This window comes from Lissotriton vulgaris, chromosome 11 (assembly GCF_964263255.1).
Source record: "Lissotriton vulgaris chromosome 11, aLisVul1.2, whole genome shotgun sequence".
In the NCBI taxonomy this organism is placed as follows: domain Eukaryota; kingdom Metazoa; phylum Chordata; class Amphibia; order Caudata; family Salamandridae; genus Lissotriton; species Lissotriton vulgaris.
Window position 1 is genome coordinate 667,914,520 of NC_141699.1, and position 13,211 is coordinate 667,927,730.

The following is a 13,211-nucleotide window of genomic DNA, read 5'->3' on the forward strand; positions in this document are numbered from 1 at the left end:
CCATGTACTGTAGCCATCACCGGCTCATGTGCAACCCCCCGTGGTGCACTCAAACTTGGACATGCTATCTCCCTGTACTGTTACACACACTTGCTCATGTACATACCGTTGTGGTGCATTCAAACATGCACACAGAGTCTCCATGTATTGTAACACACACCAGCGCATGAACACACTAGTGTGGTACACTCAAAAATGCACGTCTCCGTGTACTATAGCACACGCTGGATCACGTACATACCAACACAGTGCATTCAAACATGCACGCTTTGTCTCCCCAAATCTGTCCTGATGTTGGGCAAGCTTAAGCTGAGCCATATTACTTGATCACTCACTATAACAAGCAATGGCAAATGCAATAGGTTTCACCTATGTGAGTAATTATACGTTTTTTGTGTGTAAGTTTTATCTTGTTGAGCAGTTGTGCAATATAAGTTGAAGAAACTCCGTAAAAGTGTTGTGTTTTTAGAGAAAGGCAATATATTGTGCAGTAACTGGTGGTAATATAAAGCGCTCCTGTACTGTCGGTCAATGTTGGTACTATCTATAAATGACCCTAAAACAGAGTTGTGAAAAGCAGGTTTAAATGCAGAGGCAATTAGTTACCTGTGTGCTTCTATGAAGTAACTGGTGGTAATATAAAAGGAATAATCCTAGAGCCATGCCATATCTAAAAATGTCTTGTCTTTGTTTATTTTCAGCCGCTTACTTGTCAAAGACATACTCTGAAAATATGAAAGGAGTACAAAAAAGTCACCGGGCTCTTATCCTGCAGCAATACAGATTTATACTCCAGAACTGTGTTAAGTGAGTCAGTATTTTCTGTAATCGTCTAAATTGCTATTGGACCAAATGAAGAGAGTTGTGTGACATAGTACCAGGGATTATGAATCTGAAAAAACAGTGTACTGATCAGATTAAGGAGGAGTTAACACATTGCTGATTTTAGTTATCCCAAGAGGGGCAGCAATCAAGTTCTGCATATTCTCTGTTTTGTGTATAGGGTATAGAGGCTGAGAAAGACCTAATGAAAAAAAAGTAAAGTAAATCGTAAAATGCTGAAATAAAAAAACAAACAATAAAGTACAGCCAGCTAGTACTATGACATTTCCATAAGTTAGAATCATCAACTATTATGACTTTTGTGATTGGTCTAAGATCTGCCCAATCACAACTGAGCAATCTCTGCAAACATTGTACTGAGACTACGATATCAACACCCTGGATAAAAATAATAGTAAATTTATGAGAAACTTTAAACTGGCATACTAAGAATTTCAATGCTGCGGAGGATAAAAAGAAAAGCATCTCATACAGTCTCAAAAAATGTCTGTAGCGCTTCAGTAAAACTAAGAGGAGTGCTTTCAGTGCAAAATATTAGAATAATATACACTCTCCTTTGTGTAGAGACTTCATAACGCCAGATTTCAGTTACAAAAAACTATATCAAGATTAGCATACTGAATGAATAGTTTAAGATCCGAATTGTATTTAGCAATGATGCTTCAATTCCAGCATGACCAAGCAGGGAAAATACAATAGAGAAATACTATCTTAAAGATAGGAGAGCTATTAGATTGCAGGAAAAACCCACCAGTTCTAGTCAGAGAAAGCCCAACCTGACCCTTTTAACAATGTTTCTCATCCCACTTTTAGAACGTGGAAATCTGACTAGACCAAACACAATTGCTCTAGCAACTTTGATACTAGCCGCTGTAGGCCTGCTTGGTTCACTCCAAATGAAGCATCCGTGAAGCCTGTTCATGCCACAGAGAACTCCCATAAGAACAAAAGGTTAGAATGCTCACACTCAATTCTAGGACCATGTATTACACATAAGCCACAAAGAGGTAACTTTATCGTTGCTAAACTGCTCTCAGTAGCACTACACCGCAAAGACACGGATAACAATACAATACTACATTTCAGGAGCGCACACCCCAAGTACCTAAAAGAAAATCTCCCTTATGGGCAACTATTACGTATTCAAAGAAATTGTTCCTCAAAAGATGATTTCGAGGTTTATGTGGGGATTTTCTGTGACCAGATGCAAAAGAGAGGGTATCCGAGAAAAATGCTTAAACACGTCAAGAAGTGTGCTTGGTATACGCCAAGAGAGGTACTGCTCCAAAAATAAGAAAAGCCAAAGTTGGAGAGGCTTGTTTGCATTTCCAAGTTTGGCCCTGCCACCAATAAATTCAAACAGATCATTTTACGCAATTGGCACCTATTCGAAAACCAGGAAGTACAATTCCCAAAACCGTTCTTTGCAATGAAAAACAACAAAAGCATAGGGCAAGAACTGGTGAGAGCCGATATCTTTCCTAAGGAAATAAAAAAAGATCTGAGATCCCAGTTAGGGATGAAACCAGTGGAGGGCCACCACAAATGTGGAAGTTGCCTCGCTTGTGAGTCCATGATTGAAGGGACTGAGTTTGTACACCAGGGCATAAAATGGAAACATATCAAATTTACTAACTGTAGGACAAGGAATGTTGTCTATGCAGTTATTTGCCCTTGTAGTAAGATCTACATAGGGAAAACAAACCAGCTGATTAATCAACGGATATCACAGCACCGGTCAAGAATTAAAAAGAAAGACAGCACAGCCCCGACCATTATTTAAAAGAGGGACACTCTGAAAGAGATTTTAAATGGACTGTGCTGGTAGCCTTGAAGGGCTCTGGCACCATGAGGGATGTGGAAGCTATACTTTTAGCCAAGGAAGCATATTTAATAATGAAATACAATAGTGTGCTCACAGGCTTGAACGAAATGTCAGAATTGTCTAAAGCGTGATATTTGAACAAAATGTGTCTTACAGTAATCAACAGTGTGAACAAGATGTCTGACTCACTAACTTGGTGAATATGAGTGAAGTTGGTATATGAATATGCTTGATCTGATTAGAGATAATGAACCTCTGTGAGCGAGTCCTGGTGGCTCGAAAACCGAATTATACTAATAAGGCCGAGTCGAGCAGCAAAATGCAAAATATTTTAATATCAATCCCCCATTGGTTGGGCATGCACTCAATAAGGGAAGCCGTGTATGTTAAGGCAAGCCTGTACAAATCGAAAATCTGCCCAGATGCATAAGAATTTAATAAGAAGAAGGGTTGCTGTTAATGTTGGAGCGCGCCTTCATGAATAGAGAACAGGCTCCCACAGATGCCTTGAGCGGTTTGCAACAACCTCCAGCAAACGCGGGTGCAAAATACATACGAAATCACAGCTCAGGCTTCAAACGGAGTGTTGTTGCCGCATGAACTACATTGCCCTCGATGCTAGGCGCGCTGCGCGAAATAAACAGGAAGTGATATATACACACTTCCGATATCGCACAGAGCTACGGGGAGACGATTACGGCACCCGGCATCGGAGTTGAGGCCCGTTCGTGAGCTGAGGGAAATCATGCTTTAAGGCACAAAAACGGCACCAGCAGTGCGCGCGTGATAGCGTCATCCAGCAGCCCCGGTTTTGGTTTCCTTCGTCATAAACATTAAGGTTACCGCTTTTGTTATTGTAGGAGAGAGAGAAGCGCTGGCGGCGGGCGAAGTGTGCATACCTGCCCCTCAGGAGAAAAAGAGAGAAAAGCGCTAAAAATAGGTGAAGCCTGGCCCTCATTGAAACAAGGTAACTAATAGTGGAAACTGACTAACAAGCAATCTAGGTACATGTCTAACAAACAAGTGAGTGGCTCATTGTTTGGTTCTTTTTAGAAATACAACATACTACATTGGTGCAGATGGGTATAAGAAGGTAAAGAGAGAGGCCACAGTAGAAATACCCAAGGTACGTGTTGCATATTCCTGACCCCTCCCATGGAGTATGATGCTTACTTGGATAAGTCTGAATTAAACCAACTTATTGGTTTGGTTTTTATTTTGCTGCTCTGAGTCGGTCTTGCTGATATGAAGTGATTTGGCGGTCAATTAATCAGTGAAAGGTACGGTCTGCCTTTTAGGTAGTGATTTTCTATTGAAAAGGACAAGGGAGGTAATTGAACTGACGTGTCATGTTTTACTTGTAGATATGTCCATACTTCTTGAATTAAGAAGCCCTGATGAAAGCCCATAAAGGATACGAGTCTTGAAACGCGTCGGCTGAGTCAATATTTGATGTTGAATAATGGTTTTTTAGATTAGTCAAAATTGATTTTTGTGTGCATATGCCTAAATTGGTGTTGACGTATGCAAGGACTTGTATACATCACATGGATATGGTGTAGTTAATGTTGAATAGCCTATTGACATATCGTGTGTTTGATGTGGTCATTATGTGATTGTTTCATGATTTACAAATTTGTCTTTGTAATTTGTAGTAAATGTTAAATGTATGTGTAAAGTTTTTGTGTGATTCTCCAAAAAGTAGGAGGAAATCTTTTTATATTCTCCAAAAAAAAGAAGAAATAAGAATGGGTAAATAAACAACCCAAATCACAAAAAGTATATAGTGTGATTTTTCTTAATGAAGAATAGGACTTTTGGTAAATTTCTTTCTTAAATATTTACTGATTTAACAACAGCATTGTCAAATTGCCCGAGTTGAATAGGGCAACAAGAGGTATGCATTCAAGACATCGGGGGGCCTATATCAATTCACATTGAAGCACTTTGGAGTAACGAATGCCCCTGCTACCAACAGAAACTAGTGAAGCAAGTTGTGACTTTCTTGGAGGACTCCAATATTGCCCACTGAGACTGTATTGGCTCCTTGGGCCACTTGGGAAGTGTTTCTGGGGCGTGAACATTTCATCCTGACTACCAAGACCAGGAAGAGGAGGTCTGTGTAGTTTACCTGGGAGACCAAGGTAGGAAGGGCAAGGTACAGCTCCTCAAGCTAGGTTGTTGGCAATAACACACTAGAATGCTTCCAAAACAACTCACTCAAGTGAGAACAAACCTATGTCCCTCTAGGGGATATAGGAATTTTGTGAAAGAGTATATGTGGATGGTGGTACCCGCAACTGACATGGCTTCATAAAAGCAGTTAAAGGTGGTCAAATGGATACCTAATTGCCAATTCTCAATTTTAGCACTACAGACAGGTTTATTGCTCATGATTTTCATACAAATATCTTCACCAGTTTGTGTTCTTTTGTGCATTCGTTAATTTTGATTAGGCCAAATATAATTTCTTCTATTGGTTACAGAAGTGCATCTTGTCTTGACCTCCCAATTTATACCTTCCTCAATACTTAGTTTTCTGCCAACTCTCTTCATTTTGTTAAAACGGGTATTACATGTGTTACAATAGAGAATCAAGTTATGCATGTGAATCGTTGTGCACTCCTATTATAGATGTGCTTTTACTATGAATTAACTAATGTTTGTTTCTTAAACATTAAAGCATGCTGGGATGAGGTTGCCTGCCTCAGGTGTAAACAATGTAGGTAATTACAAGTGGAATTTCACTTGCCCCCCTTCCACACAGCAGTAAGTGGATTTTGTGTTTCTAAATAGGATTAGATTCAACAACTCAAATCCACATTTTTGACAGTGATTATGCCAAAATATCAATATATTTTCCTTTTATTTGTTGCAAACATTGTATGCGGAATACTCTCCGCTGCGAACACAAATTTCCTATAGAATACAAAAATTTCAAATGGCAATTTACAAAATAATGATGATGTGTATCTATATGATACTCAGGTTGTACAACAAATGACTCTCACAAAACTGTTTCCAAAGCATTTTGGGGTATACAAATCCCATCTTCAGGGGTGTGAGAGAAAATTCCAATCCTCACGTGCGCATTACATGAGCGCCCAACTGGCTGAGTAATGCCGAGTGACCTAAGTTCTGTGATGGTATGTCACAGCTTCTTATCCCTGTGTATGCACACCAAACAGGGTTTTCGAATGTACGCGTGATATCTCGAGGGATTAGTTTATCGAGCATTATCGAATGGAATAAATCGAGGTTTTGGTGTAATGCAGTATCGAATGGAATAAATCGAGGTTTTGGTGTAATGACAAGATGTAAAATAACACCAATAATTGGAAATGTAGAAATATCATAATATGAATGAGTGAAGATATGCAAGTTGCATTAAAGACCAAAGACCTACAGCTCAGGAGGACATCTTTTGATGTGATGCATGTGAAACAGTGTATTGAGTCTCAGCTTTCTTGGGCAGAATGATATCTGATCACATTTATGACATGTAGCTCTGGAAAATGTGTTTGTAGGGAGTGTTGTGGGATCTGTGATGAACGAGTATTCTGTTGTGTGCACCAAATTTTGGTAAGTGGTGTGTGTGTTGGGCTCTTCAGGAGTATGTGTTGAATGAGGTGTATGAGGGTTAGGCTTATGAGAGAAACTCTTATGACCTAGACAGAGATAGGAGTGTAGTTTGCAGACCCCGCATCATTTAGTGCAGGTGATCCCGCTTCAGTTTGATGTCAAGCTATTCAGTTTCTGAAATGGATAATAGATTGCAGTACTATGCAGTATTAGGTTGGTGCAGTAAATTAAGAATCAAAAGTGGCAGGTGGAGTAATTTTGTGGAGATGCAGTTTGTACACTCCAGACTTATATTTTTCATCACAAACTATAATTAGCTGTCTATGATTTTCCAGATTCACTGCTCCATTCTTCTCTGTTACATTTTGAACCTCCTTTTCTTTCACAGAAAAGTAATGAAAGGGGTATTTTAAACTTTTCGTCTGTGACCCTTTGTATTGAGTGTAACTTGGTTACAGTACAATGCAACAACTATTGTGATTGTTTATGTCTGCACACAATCACATTTAAGATTACATGAAAATATGGAAACATGGATATAAATATTAACCTTACGTAGCATAAAACACCTAAAAATCTAACAACCTGCATACTATTGTGATGCCCTGGCTTTTGGCAGTAATACAGATTTTAGAGTCTGAGGTTTGGTGAAGTAGAAAATCAAAAACAGCATATCTCAGGTCAGGAACACAGATCTGCAACCGAGATGCTGTTGTGTCAATAGTAAAGGGTACCATCATTTATACCAACATCAACTGTATCATTTTAACTCAACAGTAACACCTTCAGATTTTTTTTCAGTGCCAAGCCTGCAAGAAAGGTTTAAAATCTGGAAGCATGTCTGAAAGTCTTCAGACGAAGCCCTTGGTGTGCCGAACGTGAAGCACTCAGCAGTCTAATGACAAAGCTAACTCTACATGGAAACTCCACAGGAAGGAGCATTGGAAGAGAGCAGCTCATGCAGACTAATAACAGACGGGAAAGAAATGTTCCCAGAGACTGCCCGGCCTCACGGTCTTACATCTTATATCCCACAGAGAGGAACATGCCATTAAAAGGAAACCGCATGAGATCCCCTGTGAGGTTTTATGCATTCCATTCACTTTGCAAAACTAGAGTTGTGTAATTTTATGGGATTGCCTGGAAACAGATGCATACATTTGATTCTAGGAGTTACTGCGTTAGGTCCCCCCTCCTAAGAAACAAGTGAGCACTGCTAGATAACTGATTCTGCGAGAGAGCAGTTTAGGCCTAAGTTTAATGTTTACGAATCGCAGCAAGCAAGACCACTACCCTTCCAAACTGGAACCATGCAGAGCAAACAAACACAGATGCAAAGGAATGAACTATACCAACATGGCTGTTCCACAACATGGTCCCGATTGGGTCTGCGGTTAGGCACAAGTGATAAGCTGAACGCCATAGCTTAATTTACATATTGGAAGTCCCAAGCTGTTATCGGGTTTGATGGTGAATCCCAGCAATTTTAGAATTGATAGGGTGCATTTGTCACATTGTATGATAGTACTTTGCTGCTGAATCGTAAAGATAATTATATAATCCACCCTCAGTTACTAAGTACCTGCAATAGAGACACTTATGAAAAAGTGGGGTCTGTTATTTTGCAGAGTGCAGGAAGCGCATCACAAAGTGCGTCTGTCACAGGGGTGCGGGCGGGTGAGCATGAGCAAATACAAGCACTGGAAGATTCAACACTTGTCTCTCCGATGGATTAGTGTCTATCCTGTGACTCAATGGGCAGTATTCTCATCAGTGCTTTTTTGTATTTCGTGGCTTCCTGAGAAATAACTCCTGCCCTCAAAAATATTAACAAGCTTAAAATGCATGCTGCCATGGGGAGACATTGGACAAACAAACAAGTACACTTGAAAAGCATGCTTCCCTGGGGAGTTTAGATGAAGGGTGGGCAGATAAATAGGAGTACGTCGGCCATGGGCTACTGATAAGAAAAAATACAGGAAGAATAACAGGAAATGGCATGCGACAACCAATAGAAATGGAGGAAAAGTAAGTAGCAAGCACACATACCAGTGAAAAGTGAGAGCGGGATGTAAGTCCTTTTTAAGATTTATATTAAATGCAATAGATTTCAAAAGCTCAGCGCAAGTGCTAGGGAGGCAAAACCTAAAAATTGTATATTGCCACCACAGACTGTATGCTGTTCATTTCCCATTAAGACTGCAGACACTCCATCAGTATGATAGTAGCACATGGTGTGACCTTCCTGGTCTAATGAGACTGCAAATTGCGAGACAAGTCTATGTCATGGAACACTCACATGAACCTTGATCGTTCATGACCAAAAATTAATTACCAAGAATCCAGCTATCACTGCAGCTGGGTCACTCAGGTTCACATCTACTACAATACAAGGGACTTTTCTGTCCAAAAAGATGCCCCTCCCAGATCAGACTTCCCCATTTTAGGTTGTCAAATTTGTAAAACTGGTGGGTAAGTCCTTCAGCATTCCCGCAGTTCAATCCAGCTATGTTCTCTACTACAAAGTATAAACCTTACAAAGAGATAGACCATCTCAACAACGTAGGAATTTCTCCCTTAATAGCTATCAGCCACTTCAATGGCTTATGATCTGTTTGCACCACAAGCTTAGTGTCCTAAGAAGTATGGATGAAACTTACACAAGGCCCACACTATTGCAAAGCACACCTTCTCAATAGCCACCCACTTTTGTTCTCTGGATAGTAACCTCCTACTATTAAAAGTTCCTCTCTACTTTTATGGTCCTGTTGAGCTAATAGTACTCCAACTCATTTGTTAGTGGCATCAGTCTGTACAATTAAAGTCTGACCATAGTCAGGTGCTTTCAATACTAGAGCATTGCATAGTGCCTTCTTTGGTTCCTCAAATGCCTTTCAAAACCCATTAGTCCGGATCACTTATATGACCTGCTTCTTGGAGGTCAAAGAATTCACTGGGGTAACTATATTTCTATAATTTGCCACAAAATTCCTGTAATTCCCATTGAATCCTAAAAAGCTCTCATTTCAGTGTAGGTGGTAGGAACTTCTCACTCCAGCACAAACTAAATCTTGCATCCAAGGGGCAGATCTTCTTGATACCCATCTCATGAGGACTGTCCCACTTTGCATATGGTTGCCCTGATGGTAGGTTTTGCCTCTTGTACCCTAGCCAAATCCTGTGCTGGGTGCCTCAGGTGGTCCTGCATGACTTGCTATCAATTAATCAATCAATCAGTTTAATTAATTTAGATCTCATCAAAGATCAAGAAAATATACAGTTATAAATAATTGCTAACGACACATAAAGGATGTGACAGTCTCCACATTAACATGCTGCTACAACATAGGTAAAGACTATTTTTAAAATGTATGCACATCGTAGCACACAAATTCATCAGTGGGTGCAGCACTAAGGCAATAAAATCATTGAATTTTAGCACATTATATTTCATAGCTTACACCACTATTTCGCAGGGGCAGACGAACAGAACATGCTTAATATCTTGATCCCACCCTTACAAAGTTCTAATGTTCCAGTATTGTCTCTTTTGTCAGGCCAATGCCTTATAAAATTGTTTAAAGGTAAAATAACCAATCTTTACAAAATTATAAAACACTTGGTACTATGGTTCAGTGTAAACTTAAGGTATTCTAGATGCATCTTGAAAGATAGGCTTTCAGGATAGGGCTTGTAAGTTTCTAACTGGGAGCAGTGTGTAATATCCCATCTGTAGCATAGTATGGCCATTGTGTTTTTCAGAAACAATTCTAGTTGTACTGGTATCCATAATTGCAAGTGGGCAACAGAATATTGGAAGTTCGCTAGAGCAATCTAAAGATTTTTATCAAAAGTATAAGATCCTACTTATTGCTTAAAGGTTTTGTTCTAATTCTAATCTAATTACATTTGTGTTGGAAATTAACCTTCTTTGCAGACCCCCTGACACCTTTTGCCCCCATTTGAACTACTTGATGCTGGCTTTGGACTCGTTATAGTGCACTAGGACCTGCTAACCAGGCCCCAGTGCCCACGCTTGTTCCCCCAAAAAGTGATATGAACTGGTGCACCCAATTGGCAAGGTGCCTTTCTCCCTTATAAGTCTCTAGTATATGGTGCCCGTGGTACCCAGGGAAAGGGTGGTAAAGGCATCACCAGGGCATCAGCACTGGTTGTGCCACCATGTGTGACTCAATAAAAGTGTGTGGCAGGTCTACCATTGCAGCCCGGCAGGAGCAGCCTGTCTGCTTAAGAGTGACTCTGCATACCCCAATTGCTGCAGAGCCACACCACTGCCTTATTGTAAGTAAGTCATTCTTAAGGTTGTCCTCCTAAGCCCAGAAAGTAGAGTGTATTACATGAAAGTTGCGGATATATATGTTTATACACATATATCCCTACAGTAATCCTGTAAAGCAAGGTTTTTCTGTAAGTGACCAGCAGTCTCAGAGTAACATGGGCTGGCTACCGAGAAAACTCGAGAATGCCATCTCCATTATGGAATTACCAAATTGTGTTTGACACTGTGCTTTTTCACCCCCAAACGATTCTCATGTCGAGGGTGAGCTGGCATGACAAAGGGGTGCCCCACTAGGAGACAGTGACCCAGTACCTTGACAGGCTTCCCCAAGTTGTTTGCGGCTAAGACAAGAGTCTGCCCTCCTCGTGGGATGTGCTAGCACTTTCCCCTCATCATGTTTTTGAGCCATAAGGGGTAGTTTATCATGAGTTTGTCCTGCAGTTTGGTAATATCTTTGCACATATATATGAACTCATTCTCTTGATAGGTATCGAATCTGGTAAGATTGAGATTTCTTAAAATCACCTCATTCAATTGTATTTTTAATTTGACCACATCTATTGCTTTCTCCCTTCCGGGAGATTAGGGGCCAGATGTATCAAGGCTTTTGCGACTCGCAAACGGCCGTTTTGCGATTTTTGATATGTAAGAAAAAATCGCAATTTAAGGAATCGCAATTATTTGCGATTCCTTATTTTGCCATAGCATTTAAGGAATCGCAAATTTTGCGATTCCTTAAATGATATGTATGACACATTTTTGGTTTGCGAATTTGTGTTAAAAAATCGCATTTTACCATCAACTTGTAGTTGGTGGTAATTTGCGATTTCTTTTAAAAATGCCCTAATTGGCATTTGTAAGGGTGGCATGTGACACTCATACATGCCCATAGGGCATGTATGTGTGCCACATGCACACACATGTAGATTTGAGGGGTGCAGCAGGGTGTCTTTGAGACACCCCTGCTCCCTTGAAATAATTCTCAAATTGCGATTAGCAAATTGCGAATTCGCAATTTGAGAATTATTGCACTATCATTCCTATGGGCCTCCTGGCCCATAGGAATGCATTGAAAATTATTATTTATTTACGAATTCGCAAAATGCGAAATCGCAAATAAAGAATAATAAGGAATCGCAAAAAATTTGCGATTTTGTACATCCATACCGTTTTGCTAATTCTAAATAGCGATTCGCAAAAAATCGCTATTTAGGATTCGCAAAACGGTATCTTGATACATCTGGCCCTAGATGTCTCTGCTCAATCCTGAACTCTTAAGTTCTTGTAGGGACCCATTGAAAAATCTGTTCAAGTCACCAAATCCTTGTGAATTAACACCATTTTGGACTCCAGAAACGGGGGCTCCTTCTGAACTTCCACCAGTAACAACATTCATTAATTCCTGATGGTTGATTCTCATTACAAGGTGGTGGATGGCTTGACAACATCATATCTAAAATGTAATCATCAGAATCGCTATCAATAACTTCGTCGGTTGCCTTTGCACTCTCTATTTTATATTCCGATTTATTTTTACTCTTCTCTTTTTCTGTTTTGTGGTTCCCCACTCATTAATGTAGGGTATAACCTAGCTGTCTCAATAATTTAGCTTGTCTACCTTTGTTGTTCTTCATCCCATCTAGCTTCAGCACAAGTATGTACTGCCCCTTTTGACTCTACCCTGAAATTTTTCTTTTGGTCTTGTATGAGCTACATGTTCCCATGTATCAAGTGCCTCGAATTGTGCGGGTCTAGGAGGCAGCTTCATCTCTACACGTGTGAAGCTCCACATTTATGGCCATATAATGACCTGCCGGGTCTTCGGGCGGCACCTCTTTTCCTTTTCTAACAGGGACTCTCAAATATCCCCTAAACAGATCTTTTATACCCTTGAAAAACTTCAACCTCCAGCAATGTTATCAATAAATACAGTAGAAATTTTGTCTCAAACCAGGAGATAATTTCTTTACCCACGGTTCTCATTCAGCATCAACTACCAGTCACAGCGCAACACTCAATGATGTATCAACGAATAACAGTGCAGCGCAAACCGAAACCGACCAGTCTCAGCGCGGCTCACTATGACGTAGTTTTCACTCCTTGTAAAGCTTCACCCTCCTTTACCATTTTTACAAACACACTCTTCTATCAGCACTAATCATGCAAAACAAAACACAAAGCGATTTAAAAAATTCACTTTGTCTGCTCCACTAAAGAAATCAAAGTATTTTATTTATTTATTTATTTATTTATTAAATTTGAAGCTCACAACAGCTACCCAAAAAGGGTTTCCTGGCGCCAGGACAGGGACTGAGAGCAGAAAAGCAAGAGTGAAAAGAAAATTACTGATTGAATAACCAGGTCTTCAGGGAATTGCAGAAATGGAAGTAATTAGATTATTTGCGGATGGCAGGAGGGAGAGCATTCCAGAGAGTAGGACCAAGACAAGATAAAGAGCTGCCACCCATCCTAGCAAGTTTGAATCTGGGCACCACGAAATTATCCAAGGAAGCTGAACGGAGATGGCGAATAGGAACATATGGGCAGGCCAAAGAGAGCAGATATTGAGGAGCTAAATCCCATTTGATCTTAAACATATGACTCAGGGCTTTAAATTTTATATGATTTTCCACCCTGAGCCAATGTAGGTCGCGAAGATAG